At 43.6% G+C, this 16,240-nt stretch overlaps 1 long non-coding RNA gene across 1 annotated transcript in view; it reads right to left on the bottom strand.

The window, feature by feature from the left end:
* The window catches only part of LOC121496504, an 80,887-nt gene extending 75,803 nt beyond the window's left edge, over positions 1-5,084 (bottom strand). The window contains exon 1 of the long non-coding RNA XR_005989257.1: positions 4,975-5,084. This is a non-coding gene — a long non-coding RNA (uncharacterized LOC121496504). The remainder of the gene's footprint in view (positions 1-4,974) is intronic.
* Positions 5,085-16,240: the final 11,156 nt, after the last annotated feature.

Here is a 16,240-nt window from a genome sequence, read left to right as displayed (position 1 = left end):
TTTCTATCAGAAAGGAGATCTTTTTATAAAGATCCCACAGCCTTCTATTCCCACCCTTTTTGCACACTCTTTGGTTTGTTGGTTTCCTAAAGCCTACAGACCCTGCATGATTAGGAAAGGGAAAGCAACCTGATTGGCAGGACTTCAGCTGGAGAGGGAGAGAGAGAATTTCACATGCAGAAACAGGGGAATTGTTTAAAATTTATTCTCCATGTGCCATCAATATATTTTCAAGGAAAATAGACGATAATGTGCTCATTTTTTAAACTTCCTTTGAGCTTTTGACGGAGGAGGTGCTGTTGGTGTCTCTGCATATTTTATTCAGATTTTGTCAGTATAATTTAGATAATGATCTGTTTAAGAGAATTAGATAATCCCACCACTTGAAGGTGATCCATTCCTGCGTCTCTTCACCAGGTTTCTGAACCGTAGTGAGTTTTCTTTTCTCTTCATGGACTTAGGATACGTTTCTTTGTGTAACTTCCTTTTCACAGGGCGAAGACACTAGACATGGCTGTGCGTATCACAAACAGCAGAAAGAGGAATCTATGACCTGAAATCTCTTCTCCTTTCTCTCCTTCACACTTGGATAGCTTTTCTGAACAACCCATGGCATTCAGGGGAGACTATAGCTCATGGGAATGAAACAGAGAGATATGGTTTGTGATGAATTCTTAATCTATGCCATGAGACGTAACGTTCTTTAAGTTAAAGAAGTCATGGCCGACCATATGTCGCTGCCACATATAGTACAATAGATATTATTATATGAGATTGAGCACATTGCCTAACCTCGTTAGGACTCAGTTTCCCTGTTTATGAAAGGAGATCTTTATACTATCTTCCTAGATAGTATAGAGGAACTAGAGGGTTTTTGTGAAGATTAAAATGAATATCTAGGAAGAAGCTAATTAACTGATGAGTATTCAATTGAGCACATAATACCATGGTAGTTAGATGCTGTCGTCACTACCTCTGTTCTCCTGACGTGCTATAGGTAAGAATGAAGTACAAACAGCAGGTTTCTTCCATAACTTACAATTTATCTCCTCGACTTTTGTCTGGGATCTGAAACTCAGAGACCGAATTCAGAGAGCACGGTGAACCTGACTTTGAATCTGGATCAATTCCTGAGGTCAGGGGGAAAAGAATTCTTGTCCCCTCTAGGTCCTTCTTGCTAGGGTAAGAATCAAATTGACGTGAGACAGGTTCACAGGAGAAAATCCAATTTAACAGTGTACCTACTGGGAATCCACAGACATGGAAATTTCACAGTGAGGCAAAATGAGGCATAGATGCCATCCTGAACTAAGGAGAAGGGGGTAGGGGTCTGGGACTTCAAAGGGAAAGAATGCAATTCCCAGGAAAATGAAAAAGAAGCAAGCGTTTGGTAAACTGATGTTTGCTGGGCCACCCAGAAGCCACGGGACAAAGAGAGGGCCTTGATGGAACGGGCCTCGCGAGGTTCCTTCGGGCCACCCCACCTGCTTCCTACCATAATGCAGTTATCTGTGGTGAGTGCCCTCTTCCTGGAGCAGGTCCTCTACCTAAAGTCTTTTTAGGCAGTTGAGCGGGCAGGAAAGAGCTTTTCCAGAATCTGCTGGGTCTTGATTGCTTTTAACTCAAAATAATCTCTATGCCAAAGTGACTCATCTTGGGGAGGCCTGCCTTTGGCCTTACTCTATCTACGGGCGGATTTGATGCAGTCATCAGAGGATCCAGAGGCATTTGAGGCTCCCCTTCTGTGAGTTCACCAGAGCCCTCCTCCACATATTAATCCCCAGAACTCCCTCCTAGCAATGCACTGTACAGTTTCTGGTTTTCAAGCATTATTATTTTACATGCCAACTTTATAACATCCTGACAACATATCCGTGTTGACCAAGAAAGGATTCACTGAACCTTTACGCCTACAGGCATTTATTTTGGCAATTATAATTGCACTTCTGAAGACACAGACTTGGGTAAAAATCCTACTAATGGTCTAAGGGAGACAAGGGCAGAGGCTGAGTTACGTAGGCAAAAGGCTACAAAGGCAGGTCTCACTCAGGTCCTCTCTGCCAAATGGGGATCACAACTGAGTTAATTTGGATTGTTTGGGGCACTGCGCAAACAAGGGATGGAAACTTGTTGAGTCTCATGGGCTCCTTTCAAAGTGATGGCTGCTGCTGATCCAGAAGTCATGGTGAGGATGGAGTGAAGTCCAGGCTGAGGGCTTGCAGCTGACCAGAAGGTTTTTAAAAAGTTCATGGTTTCTCCGATGAGGATGTGCACAAATCCTCCTCCCTTATGGCCTCCTGACCCTTTTTTTTTTTTTAAAGATATTCTTAGCTAGGCTTGCTCGCTCCATCGTGATGTCTCCTTTCACATTAGCAACACCATTGTTACAGAGGAAAGAGCCCCAGAACCTGGGTGAGCTGCCCACCATCCCTCAGTGAGTGAGAAATTTAGGGATGAGACTAATTTTAACCCCCATGCTTTCTCTAGCGCAAGCCGTCACTGCTGTAACAAAGTCAAAACAGCCTTCTTCACCTCAAGGAGGCAGGCACACAGCTAAGAATCCCTAGATCAGTTTTTTTTCAATCTTGAAGTTATTGAGTGTTGCTATGGGGACACAGCCCCCTCGTAATATCCTTTTTGCTGTGTGGCTTAGGCAAAAAATAAAATCCACGAGTATTCCATTGCTTGACTTGGGCTTTCTCTTTCAACCTCTTCCCAGTTGTCACCTGTAGATATCCACCGGCCAGTGAATATCAACATAGACTGGCTTTGGGGTCTTGCCTCTTCTTTTCCTACTTGACATTTCTTGAAACTGACAATGAGCCTTACGGGGTTGGGGCGGGGAGCAGAAGGCTGGAGAAGCAAGTTGGGAGTGGAGTTAATAAATTCACTCAGGGGAGAAACTAGCTCGTAACTAAGAGCTTATATTTGATATCGAGCCAACTCTGCGTTCTCCTGAACAGCTAACGGTGTGACAACCTTCGGGGAGGAGCATCCCTTCTCTGTAGGCAACACATGTGGTTTTCCAGCGGCCTAATGCATCCCCGGCACGATGACATCTGTGTTCCTATTTAAAACTCAAGGGTATACCACCTTTTTCTATCTGAGCTGTTAGCTTTTAAAAATACTTAAAAACCAATCAGCAACTAAATTGCATCTGAAGAGCTATTTCAATTATAGAATGGAGGCAGTTCCTCAGCAACCAAAGTATTTAAGAGCCGCAAAAATTAATGTGCATTTTAATGCTGATTTTCAGAGTATAATACACTTTGTAATTCATTTAAATGTATTCTGTGTGTTCTATTCTGGCTTCAGGCACAGCAGCAGTCCTTGAGACATTATGAAACTACATTTTAAAAGTTGTTTTTTTTTTTAAGAGAAAAGTATTTAAAATCTAAGAAAGATAAACTGAGTGAAAACATAATTGGTCAGAATCTGAATACAGATGAGGTCTCTTCCTTGAATAACACCACTTAAAAGCACTCCCGTAGAATGATCTGTACCCCTTAAACAGACAACCTGCCGTTTGGGTCAGATCTAATAAAAATCTCATCTAATTGCCTTTTCTCTTCTCCTCGGATTTTGGACACAGCCTTCGGACTTTCCAGCCACGCTCGTCATCGGAAGCTCCTGACTTGGCAGATAAATCCAGTAGAATTAGCGCCTCCACGGATGGTGTGTTTTAAAACTGAGTTAATCAAACATAAACGTTTTGCCCCAGAGCAATGGCAAGCAGTACATATGTCGGCAGCCCAAAGGAAGGAAAGTCAGCAAAGCAGACAGCTGCTTTTGCTCAGCGGTTGCCAACACCAAAGATGAAATGGATGTGCCAGGGGAGGATGGGAGCCCCCAGCACAGGGCAGGAGGTGCGACCTGGATGTGCCAGCCCGGGCCACCTTTCTGTGAGGTCTTCAACAAGAAACAAGGGGAAGGATAAATTGCAACCAGAGGACATTAGAGGCAGAAGAGCCCTGTGCCTCCCCTTGGGCACTCCCTTTATCCCTTCACCCAGCAAATGGGCTGGCATCGCCCAGAAAATGACTGCAGACGCCCAGAAAGAGCCACGCGCAGCCCACAACCCTGGCTCCCAGCTTCCTACCAGCCCACAGCGTGCATGGAAGTCATTTGTCTCTGCTTTGTTCTGCAGCCATCACAAAACAGAAAGAACACGTCCTTCCCTGGGACTTCCAGTGTGGGACAGGGTGATTTCTGACTTTGCCGGGTCCCAGATTCTGGATTCTTGGGGTTTTCATTGGCTGGAGCTGCGTTATGATCAATGAGGTGCACAGACAGAGAGCGGTGACCTTCACCTGCCTTCCCCTGACTCCTCCTTCCTGAGGTTTGTACCCCTCCTTGTCCCTGAAGTCAGCATGGCTGCAAAGGGAGCCAACCGTGCACCCAGCACAGAACCTCCTTCCCCAGCCCAGCCCATGAGCCACCCTTTTCCGACCCATGCTTATGTCCCCAGGTGCCCGGCAGAGAAGACAAAAGCCATTTAACCAACATTTAATGAGCACTCACTGTAAATGCAGAGTTAGGGGGATAGGGAAATGAATGATGGGTGAGCCACAGCTTCACCCATCAAAGAGAACCAAGTCCAGTGGATTGGAACTATCTGGGGACTCCATGTCTCTCACCTAAAAATAAACATTCCCTCAAGCTTTAGGAAGAGTGGTTACGGGGTTCAGTCGAACTCAAGAGCCGAAGTTAGCACTGTAAGTTTGGAATATGGGATGAGCATAGATCTCCCGACCAGGTCTCCAAAAGTAGGAAACCAATCATTGGGGATCTAAAGAAATCTCGGGCTAGCTCAGCCTGGCTCATGGGCTGGTCTGGGAGTCTGCTTTTCTGAGTTCTGGGTTCCCTATAAGATACCTCTGCCAGGGAACCAGACTCTACAGTTTGCACACTGAGCCATTACAACCCTAGAGCCCTCGCCCCGGGCCCCAGCGGGTCCCCCATCCCCAGGCATACCTAATACGCAAGTCCTGACAGCCCCGGTGCCTCCTGCCCAGAGAGCTCCATCTCCAGGCTTTCTCTTAGGAAGCCTTTGGGCCTGCTTCTGAGCCGTCCACAGTGGCGGCTTTCATCCCAATACCCACTGCTATTCCTGACTGAGCTGGGAAACAGAGAGAGCTATTTATAAGCATTCTGGTGGCAATTTCCACAACGAGGAGGTGAGGCTGGTTTCTGATTTATGCCTTTCTAGCCAGCTGTCCCTTGTCATTTTACACATGCTGGCATGACATTTCCCTCCAGCCAATTTAATCCCGAAAAGTTTTGTTTCTTTCACACGTGAATAGAAAGTAAGCCTTTGACTTGAATCATCCCTCGCCCCTCGTAGAACTGTAATTTCACGGGTTCCATCTAATTTGTACACGGGTGTCTCGCTGAGCTGCGGGAAGAGGACGTGAACTCTCTTTAGGAAGGTTTGTACGGCTCACGACGGGGAGCTTCTTTCGCGGGGTGGGTGGGAGAATGAAATTAAGAATTTGGGGAGTAACTGGGATCTGAGTGATTTTTCTTTTTTAAATAAGTGTTCCTTCTCCACATATTTCTGAAAGCTAAAAATACAGTGAAAGCATGTACTCACAGCTAGTGGAAAGCTAAGCAGATTGAGAACTAGACAAGGAGGAGATAACATCCAATAATCTAAATGTCTCAAGTCAGTGGGGTGATAGATACCAAGTAAACCCACCATGTGAAACAGTCACCTGTAGATGAAAATCTGAATCATGGAATGGACGGACAGGTGTGCGGACAAGGGATGGACATGATCCTGGGCCTTCAGAAACTTGAATGGTTGTAAATCATAACAAATCTCCAAGGCTCTCTGGAGATTCAATACAGCCAGAGCTTTGGCTTCAGCAGAGGCACTGAGTGCCAACTACCCCTTGCTTGGCGGTCCACTCTGGTGTGGCTCTGCACACGTTCCTGTTCACACTGCCCTGTTGGCGGTGTGGGGTGGGGGAGCTTTGAGGACGTGAAATCATATGTCATGAAATGAGTGAGGAGATAAATATGAAAGATACTCTAACTGTGAAATCCTTTGAGTTATTTGAAATAAACCTGCCACTGACACAACAGAAACAATATTTTAATTTCAAGGGGCGCCTGGGGGGCTCAGTCGGTGAAACGCCTGCCTTCAGCTCAGGTCATGATCTCAGGGTCCTGGGATCGAGCCCTCCATCTGGTTCCCTGCTCAGCAGAGAGTCTGCTTCTCCCTTTCCCTTGCCCCTCCCCTTTGCTTGTGTTCATCCTCTCTCTCTTTTTCTCTCTCTCTCAAATGAATAAATAAAAACCTTTAAAAATTTTAATTTCAGACCTGAAGGTGGGACAGACTGAGGACCAGGGTCTCAGTCCCAGAATAAAATACTACCCACATCTCCACCTTTTAAGTGTGTTCAACCAGTACTCATTGAATAGATGGGCCAATGGATTAATTGGGTGAGGTCTGAGCGAGAGATTCAAAATGATATTTTGAACTTTCCAGAGAATGGAAGTATTTAAATAGGATTCAACAGTACCCAAGATGGCAGGGACAAAATTTCTTTATTAAAGGAAGTGCTAAGAGGACCCAGATGGTTCTCACGTTTTCTTTGTATTCTCAGTTATTAAGATGGAATTAGGAGCCAGGTAAAACAACAGCCGCCACAAAACGTGAAAAGCCCGAAAGAGTCACAAAAGTCATCACGAAGCTCGGCAGCACCTCCCAAAACACTGGGAAATTAGCGCTTTTAAATCACAACATAAAAAAAAAAAAATCACAGCCTATTTCAAGGACACAGAAAAGCATAGAGAATAAACTCTGTTAAATGGGACATTTAAACAAAGCATCAAACCCCTGCTTTCCCTTTCCTGATCCTAATAGGTCTTCCTTTCAAGAAATAACCACTCTGATGAAATTGATGTTAATCATCCTAGGAATTTTTTTAATTGAATCTACTTGCCAGTGTGTGTATCCATAAATGATGCATTGTTTGCATCTTTCTTACCTTTTTAATAAACACTGCTGTATACCGCACCTATCTTTCCCTAACTTGTTTTTCATACTTGTGTTTGGGGGATTTATCCCATCTTGATTTATGTAGCTCAAGGTAATTTATTTTTACTGATGTAGAGCATTTATTATACTTTATGAATATGCCATGATTTACATCTCCATTTCCCTGGTGCTGTGTATTTCAGTCACTTTTCATGTATTTATTTATTTCCATGTTCCCTAACAAGGCTTCCCTGGACATTTCTTTTGGTGTTTCTTTGAGTGGTCAAGCAAGAGTAGCCCCAGGACAGTGCTTCTCAACCCTCTCCGCACATTAGAGAACTTTTTTTTTAAAAGATTTTATTTATTTATTCATGAAAGAGACAGAGAGAGGCAGAGACACAGGCAGAGAGAGAGACACAGGTTCCCTGCAGGGAGGCCAATTAGGGACTCGATCCCAGAACCCCGAGATCACGCCCTGAGCCAAAGGGAGACGCTCAAATGCTGAGCCACCCAGGTGTCCCACATTAGAGAACTTTAAGAAAAATACTGTCCCTTCAGCCCTACATCCAAAGTCCTGACTTAATTGGTCTAGGGAATTTTTATATTCTAGTGATAGAAAAGAAAGAAAATAAACAAAGGTATAGATTTGAAAATATTGAGTAGCGATACAAAATAGAAGGAAAATGAAACAGGGTAATCCTACAGAGCCTGGATCCAGGGAAGAGTATCCCATGGAAGTGACTCTGAAATTGAGACAAGGGACCCAGGGGTCACCATATGAAGACTGAAGAGAAGGAGCATGCCTGCTGGTGGAGTGGATGGATGGACAGCTGGAGGAGGCTTCTCATGTTGAGAAGGAAAGTTGGTACATCTGACAACCTGCTCCTGACACCCTTGGGGCCTAGGGCAGGTGCACCGATGCAGGCATGTGTACCACATGCCTAAATATTCAAAAGTCATAATTCAAGCTAACTTTGGAAGACTATGTTCTATCTTTCTACTTTAACCACTGTACCATCATGATGACAAATTCTATTTATTTATTTATTTATTTATTTATTTATTTATTTATTTATTTATTTTTAAAGATTTTATTTATTTATTCATGAGAGACACAAAGAAAGAGGCAGAGATACAGACAGAGGGAGAAGCAGGCTTCCTGCGGGGATCCCGATGTGGGACTCGATCCCTGGACTCTAGGATCATGTCCTGAGCCAAAGGCAGGCACCCAACCGCTGAGCCTCCCAGGCATCCCAACAAATTTTAAAAATAAGAGTAAAGCTATGGTCTCTATCAGAGGCAAAGTCATCAAAATACCAATGGCAACTGAATTTAATAATTATCATTACACGTGTGTGGATATGTGTGGATGCAACCATGACATTCAGATGAATAATAAAATAAAGACATAAATAATTTACATACAAATTTACATTTATTTCATCAAATTTGTTTTGTTGGTTTCATTTCAATGAAATCATTTATGAATTGTTATAATCAGTATTTACATAATTTGTTTTACAGACAGCAATGATCTAAAGGATTAAAAATAAGATCTATTTTTACTTTTTTACAATTATATACAATTCAAACACATCTTCATTAAAAATGCAGAGTAAAATGTAAAACATTTTACAAATTAACATTTTATTATATATTTTCCAAAAGGTTATTTTTCTTCTACAGTACAAGTTATAATTAATCAGTGTCAAATATTTATTCCAAAACAAAGAAAAAATATTCATTCAAAATTATTTTTTACAATGAAATTTAAAATTTTCCATTTTAGGAAATTAAAATAAGTCTTAAAAAACATATTTATAAAACTGAAACTACACAGAGTTCAAGACTTGGAGGTACATTTAGTTGCTAAGGTATGACTCTGTATCCATTTACATGAGAAGTCTAGACCCATTTAAATGCATTTAAGGTGTAGTTTAGGGCAGCCCAGGTGGCTCAGTGGTTTAGTGCCACCTTCAGTCTAAACCTGATCCTGGAGTTCCGGGATCAAGTCCCACATCGGCTCCCTGCATGGAGCCTGCTTCTCCCTCTGCCTATGTCTCTGCCTCTCTCTCTCTTTCTCTTTCTCTCTCATATAAATAAATAAAAATCTTTAAAAATAAAAAGGTGTAGTTTAGTATTATATCATTATTCAGGTATGGTGAAGCCATCAGATCAATAGACAATAGCCATGGAGAGATGAGTCATTATACTCCCAGATCCCCAGAGAAGGGGTCCACCGTGCCACTCAGTTGCCTTGTGGGCAAACACCAGGTCAGTCTGGATCCCAAGGGAGGAGGGGAAAATGTGAGCAACAGCCTTAATTTTGGTTTCCATGAAGCAGGGTAAGTTTTACTGGAAGGAGTATGATTTAACAACAACAAAAAGCCAAATGAAAATTTTTAAAAAGTTCAATTTGTTTATTTTTTAATGTCAGTAACATTAAGTAATGTTGCTGTGAGACACAATTTTATAATTAAGTGAGAAAAAAATTTGTCCAGGGGCATCTGGGTGGCTAGTGATTGAGCACCTGCCTTTGGCTCAGGTCGTGATCCTGGGGTCCTGGGACCGAGTCCCTTATTGCGTTCCCTGCAGGGAGCCTGCTTCGCCCTCTGCCTGTGTCTCTGCTTCTCTCTGTGTGTCTCTCATGAATAAATAAATAAAATATTTTTTTAATTGTCCAGGCATCAAAACCTTTTCATATGGTGGGTTTATAATAGTATCTACAGACACCAGTGTATAAAACAGAAATAAGCACTTACGAATATAAATCTGACCAGAAACATTTTGCCCAGAATGCTGACAACAAGGCTGAGGACAATTGCTAGGAAATAGATAGATTGTTTATGTTGTTTCCTCTTACAACTGATGAGAACACAGATACTATCTCCCAGTTAGCTGTATTTCTTCATGCCTTCAGTTGGAATTCCAACAGGACCAAAGTCTGATAAAAACTTTTGGACGTAGTGTATCATTCCTATGATAGCTACACATATCAGGACAAGGCATATTTATTGTGTTGAGATAAGCTTTGAAAATATTATTGTACACTGGTTCAGATTAGAAAGCTGGACTGCAGACCTGGCTTCTGGAATGGCCACAGTCAACACTGGACTTGCTGCAGAACCTAAATCCAAGATGGTAACAGTTTTCTAGGGCACCGCATTTAGACATTTGTCAACTCATTCACCAGGGAGAACTAAAACTTTTAAAATGTAATAATGTGAACACCGTCCACCTAAAGCCATACACACTTTATGTTTGCTGGACTATGTGTGGCAGAGTGCCATAACATGGAGCTCAGAGGAATTGGCTTTGTCCTGGTGGCAAAGAGATTTTTATTAAATTTTGGGGAAAGAATAGACATACTAACGCAATCCAAGGAAAAACATCACCACATTTCACCTGCACAGAGAGAAGACAGGTTTAACCTTTCAGGTTGACGTTGACCCGTCCCAAACACTTTGGACTCTACAAAGTTGTTCACACGTAACTTCATAAGGAGTTTCTTTCCCCGAAATCCATCCACTGCAACAAAAGCAAAACATTTCCAAAACTGTAGATTTGAAGACCGAACGGCAAAGAAACTCTCAGTTCTAGAGTTTATGAAATGACTGTTCGAATCACTCTGGTTTATGACTCATCATTTGGATAAAAGCTACAAATGGACACTGGCACCACACTACACTGGAAGCAAACACGATGATGTGAGAAGAGCAGAATGTCACAAACATCTCGAGAGTAGCTACTTTAACAACAACAAAAAAAATTGCTGTGCATGAATCTATCCACATTTAGAATCCCTACATTTGTGAACAGCTGTTTTTCATTATGAGACCAAATAAAACTAAATGTCACTGCCTGTAAAAGGGCTTAAGGTTGAGCACAAAACACAAGATTTGACATTGTCATCTTTATACCAGAAAAAAACAAAAAACAAAAAACAAACAAACAAAAAAAAACCCCAACCAAACCAAAAAAAACTGTCAGGTTTCTATGTTCTACTCCAAAGCATAATGATTTACTAAACAAAAACACATGATAAAATATGAATTTTAAAGTGTAATAAATTACTTATTAAAATGTTTCTTTTGATTTTTCAATTTCAAATTGGGAATGTAATCTCTGCTACCACATATATTTCTTTTCTTTTGAGATTTTATTGATTTGAGAGAGAGAGAGAGCAGGTGTGAGAGCATAAGCAGAGCAGAGGGACAGAGGGAGAGAGAAGCAGACTCTCCGCTGAGCAGGAAGCCTGCCATGGGACTCGATCCCAGGACCCCAGGATCATGACCTGAACCGAAGGCAGGTGCTTAATCAACTGAGCCACTCAGGCGCCCTGGCACACGTATTTGTATTGCGACCTTACAACGACACATCTGAGGAAAACAGAGAAAGACTGACTATTTCTGACCATTGATTTTTCATATCGTCACTCCGCCTCCCCGGCTAATTTCTCCCTTCCCTGCAGACACCTAAGTCTTCAATCTCTGCACTAGCTTGTAAGTTTTTTGTGGACAGAAACTCTGGTTAGCATATTACTCAACCAGCTTGCCCCATTTGTTCATCTATGATTCATCAATGATTTAACAGGTATTTCTTCCTGCACCTCCTATCTGCCTGGCCCTTCAGCTAGCTAGCGCCGTAGTTAAACAGTTAAGACAAGTTCTTAAAAATAGTTAAGACAAGTTCTTGCCTCTGGGACTTCAGATTCCAGTTGGAAACCGAGTAAGTCTTTACCACATGTTGAAGTTGCATTGATTGGCTACCCTAGCCCTACCTTGGCAAAGCAAGTCCTGAGTTACATGATCTGTGGAACCCCAAGACGTTAGTTGCAATGTGGAAGGTAATATAACAGCTTATCAAATTCATCCCCAAGAGAAAAATCATTCCTGTCTGCAGGGTTTGATTTGTGAAAGCATCTGGCACAATGGGAAGCATCGAGCTTTGCAGTCAGGGTGACTAAAATTTAAGTCCCTGAAGCTAATTAGTAAATTAGCATATAGGCTCATTCACCTGAGCCCCCTTTCGAGGCCTTCTCTGTTTTGCTGCAGAAAGTAAGCTTCTCCCAGGAGACGCAATTGAAACGTACGTCTGAACAAACATGGCTTTGTCTTCACCGACTGTGAATTTATTTCTGTCTTTGTTACCACATTTGAAATCCAAAGGATTGTGCTCCTCATCCTGGGGCATTCGGCTCCACACAGCTAATGCAGCGGATGGTGGCACATGGTCCCCACGCATAAACTTTTCCTTAGGTTAATTGTCTCCATGAGACACAGCTGGACTGATGTCACAGTCCAGGGAACAGTGGCTCCTTGCTGAGCTATGGCACCGCGCTAGGTGTAAAGGCGCAGGAGAGAATTAGAGACGGCCTACGAAGTTGAGGTTGAAATGGCAAATACAGAGAATGAATGAACGTGCTCTCACGGTCCCATTTTAAGAAATATTCAATTTCTTATCTTTAATTAGCACGCAAGTATATTCTTTCGTCTTCCATAACTTTTTAGTTATTTGATAAAATTGTTCTTCTTCCACTATGTGAGTCTATGTAACCCGACTGAATTCTAATGTAATTCAAGGCTATTTTAATAGCATTTTATTGAGTGCCCATCCTATGCAAGTTCCTGTAGGCGGGCAGCTCGGGAGGCAGGAAAGCTCCTAAAAAGGTTTTCCATCAAAGACAGAAAAGAAGAATGAATAGAATTCATTAAAGGGAAAAGATGAGGTACAAAATACAGGCCATTTGATCAGCACATTTAAAGGAGCAAAAGAATGAAATGTCCTGGTGGGCAAAAAGGAAATATAAATTGTTGTGGGACCTGCGATAGCAGGGAAAGGGGACTTGATCCCTTGGGTCTGGGGTCCAGTCACTGCTCAAGGGAGGGCCTCCTTCCCAATTGCCAGGGGGCTTTGAAACTTTTTTTTCTTTTTTCTTTTAGGTTATTTTTTTTTCTGGGCAGCACATGTGGTGATTTAGATCCATCAGGTGTGGAAATGGGGCCCCCAAATATTTATTTTTTGAAAAACCTTTCCATGTTTCAATTCAAGATGGCAAGTTGAGCTCACATCTTTGCCTTCCTTCTCTTCCCCCACAAGCGCTGTGGAAATGACAGTACAGAAGAACCAAGATGGATCACCCCACAACAACAGCGAGGCGAATCGAAAAATTGCAAATGGGCTGGGGCTGGTTATCTAGTGCTTCAAGTCAGAAAGTGGAAGCGAATTGAAAGCTAGACCCAGTTGGGGGAGCTATGGACCCCCTCCACTGCCGGAGAAACCTGCTGTAAAAGCCACAGTTTCTGGCGGAGCCACAGAGGGGCTTCAAAATAAGGGTAAGCAGGAGTGTCACACAAAAATAAGATGATGAGGAGGGTGTCTGGGGAACAGCTGAAGCCTCCACTTCCAACTCATGAAGAGTAACTGGTAGCCTCCTTTTAACGATGTGGAATAGGTTCATTCTGAAAGAAGGTATTTGAGAAATCCAAGAGGTACTATTTCTAGCATGATTTACTTCCCCCCAGCTGGAAGAATAAGATTTGCAGCAAAAGAAGCCCTCCCTATAATTCCTTTGGGGCCAGGGAGTGAGAACCCCCTCGCCTCCCTCCACGCACCGCTCACTCAAACCTTCCCAGGGACTGAGCAGAAAGTATGGAAGGAAATGAGGACGTTGGTGCACACACCATAGGGCATTAATAACATGTGGTCTTTGTGGGCGTTTCTATTAATATATTAGGGTGTTGTGAGAACCCTAGGGCCAAGCCCCCAAACAACCCAGCCAGGTCTGAGGGGGCCCCTTCGGACAGTGGCAGTGGGACTTGGACTTTCTCTTTCAACGACATCTCTTGGGGGACACCTGAGTGGCTCAGTGGATGAGTGTCTGCCTTCTGCTCAGGTGGTGATTCCAGGGTCCTGGGATCGAGTCTCGCTTTGGGCTTCCCTCAGGAAGCCTGATTCTCCCTCTGCCTATGTCTCCGCCTCTCTCTCTCTCTGTGTCTCTTGTGAATAAATAAATTTAAAAATCTTTAAAAAATAAATAAATTACATCTCTTGGGAAAGGAGACACCCTCTAATAGGTAGAGCGGCAAAAGAGGAACCAAGAGCCCCAAGTGTGGTTTTCTTTGATCATCCTTGTTTGCTCTCTGGAGAAGGGGAACAGCCAGCCTCTGAAGGCTGGGTCTGGTGCTGGAAGCGTCCCACCCTAGATGTGGCTCCAAAGGGCCAGGGTGGCCAGGAGTCCACAGCACAGTGTTCGAAGGGGGTCCAGTCCATGGTGTGAAGCTCAGCAACAACCCACCACCACCACCACCACCACCACCACCGAGGGCACGTTCTGGAAACCAGCATGAGACAGCCTCCGTCCCTGGTGAGAAAGAGTGCCGTTCCTCCTGCGTGCATGCTTACAAGGCCGCAGGGTGTTTCCAGAGCTCACTCCAGACAGACAAAAGGACCACAGGAGAGGCAGAAACTGGGGGGGGTCTGGACTGTGCGAAGAGACATGCAAGATGCAATGTGGTCCATGGAGGGAGCCGCCCGGCGACGCACACAGGGCCACTTGTGCTCTCCATCCACTGCACGACCCCATTCCCACTGGACCCGGCTAGATTTTAGGTTCCAGTCTGGAAAACCTGGGCCTGCTTCGAACAGAATAAGTTTAAAAAAAAGATCTCTCTGAACCTGCAGCTTGAAGGTCCGCTGGGGTTTCAGAGGAGAGAGGTGAAGGGAGGAAGAGCTCCCCTTCCCTGGAATTGAGACATTAAGTAGCTTTTTGAGCGAAGGGGGTCTCTAATATTTTTAACAGAAAAAAACAAAAAACATTTAGTGCAATTGTGTGCAATGTCCTTTGCTCTATGGTGAGCTTTTGTGGCTGATTTCTACAGCACAGCTCCCTGGGACCTTCGGTTCTTTCTTCCCCACACCCACACAGCCAGCCTTTGGCCAAGCTAGCACGGGGCTCACACATCTGGGGGGAATGAGGTGAACTTCTGTAGGAGGGGCCGGGGGCCACTGAATAAGCCCTCAGCATGTGTCTCTAGTGAGTTTAATCCTGGTAGGTTCTGACCTCTTCTCTAGCTTTTTGAACAGAATCATCTCCTGCTCACAAACTTGGCTTTGTTTATCAATGAATAAGCCACTTTTCAGCCTACAGTCCACGTAGGAAAAGCAAAGCCGCCCAGACCCCAGGACAGACTGGTTGAGCACAACATTTGCACAGTCTCCACCCCCAACCCCCACCCCATTCCCCCACAATGGGCCATTGAAAACGCCTCCTGCTACCAGCTCGGTCTTAGGAGATCCAAAAAAGACAGCTGGTTGTTTTAAAGCACTGGGTATTATACTATATGTTGGCAAATCGAATTTCAATAAAAACAAATGAAAATAAAATCTAAAAAACAAAAACAAGCATTTAATGCAAAAGATCATTAAATAAATGTTATTACGTGATAATCCAAAAAAAAAAAAGCTTCCTTTTCTCTGTCTTGATCTGTGATGACATTCCACATGGATACGTTATCTGTTTTATTTTATTTTTAAAAATTTTTAAAAATATTTTATTTATTCGGATGCCTGGGTGGCTCAGCAGTTAAGCGTCTGCCTTTGGCTCAGGTTGTGATCCTGGAGTCCCCGGATCGAGTCCCATGTCGGGCTCCCTGTGAGGAGCCTGCTTCTCCCTCTGCCTGTGTCTCTGCCTCTCTCTGTGTCTCTCATGAAGAAATAAATAAAATCTTTTAAAAAAAAAAGATTCTATTTATTTATTTGAGACACACACAGAAAGAGAGAATAAGCCGGGAGGGGGAGAAACAGGCTCCCCGCCAAGCAGAGAGCCCAATGCAGGGCTCGATCCTGGGACCCCAGGATCACAACCTGAGCTGTGATCAGATGCTTAACCCACTGAGCCACCCAGGCGCCCCTGTTTTTTTGTTTTCCCGTTTAAATATCCATTTGTGTCTCTGTGGTGTGACTCCCCGGCAGCACCGCACCAAACCTGCCTCAATACATCCTTTGCTTTTGAACCACGGGGCGCGGGTATTGGTTCCAATGTCTGTTAGTAGAAGTCAGCTTACAATTTAGAATACAGTAGACTCTCTCCACGGGGAGATCTCAGCAGCCAAGTAGCCCTTTCATGAACATCAGGGAAAGAATGGAATCTTCACTTCCTTTCCGAGGCGGCTGCAATCTCAGTTACAGTAATGTGGGTTCCCAACAAGCTCTTAATTTGAACGGGCTGTTTATGTTCTGTTTACGGGAGACCCA

The sequence above is a fragment of the Vulpes lagopus genome, chromosome 8 (genome assembly GCF_018345385.1).
Source record: "Vulpes lagopus strain Blue_001 chromosome 8, ASM1834538v1, whole genome shotgun sequence".
Classification (NCBI taxonomy): Eukaryota; Metazoa; Chordata; class Mammalia; order Carnivora; family Canidae; genus Vulpes; species Vulpes lagopus.
The sequence above is the reverse complement of the archived record's forward strand: the minus strand, read 5'-3'. Positions and strand labels throughout refer to the sequence as shown.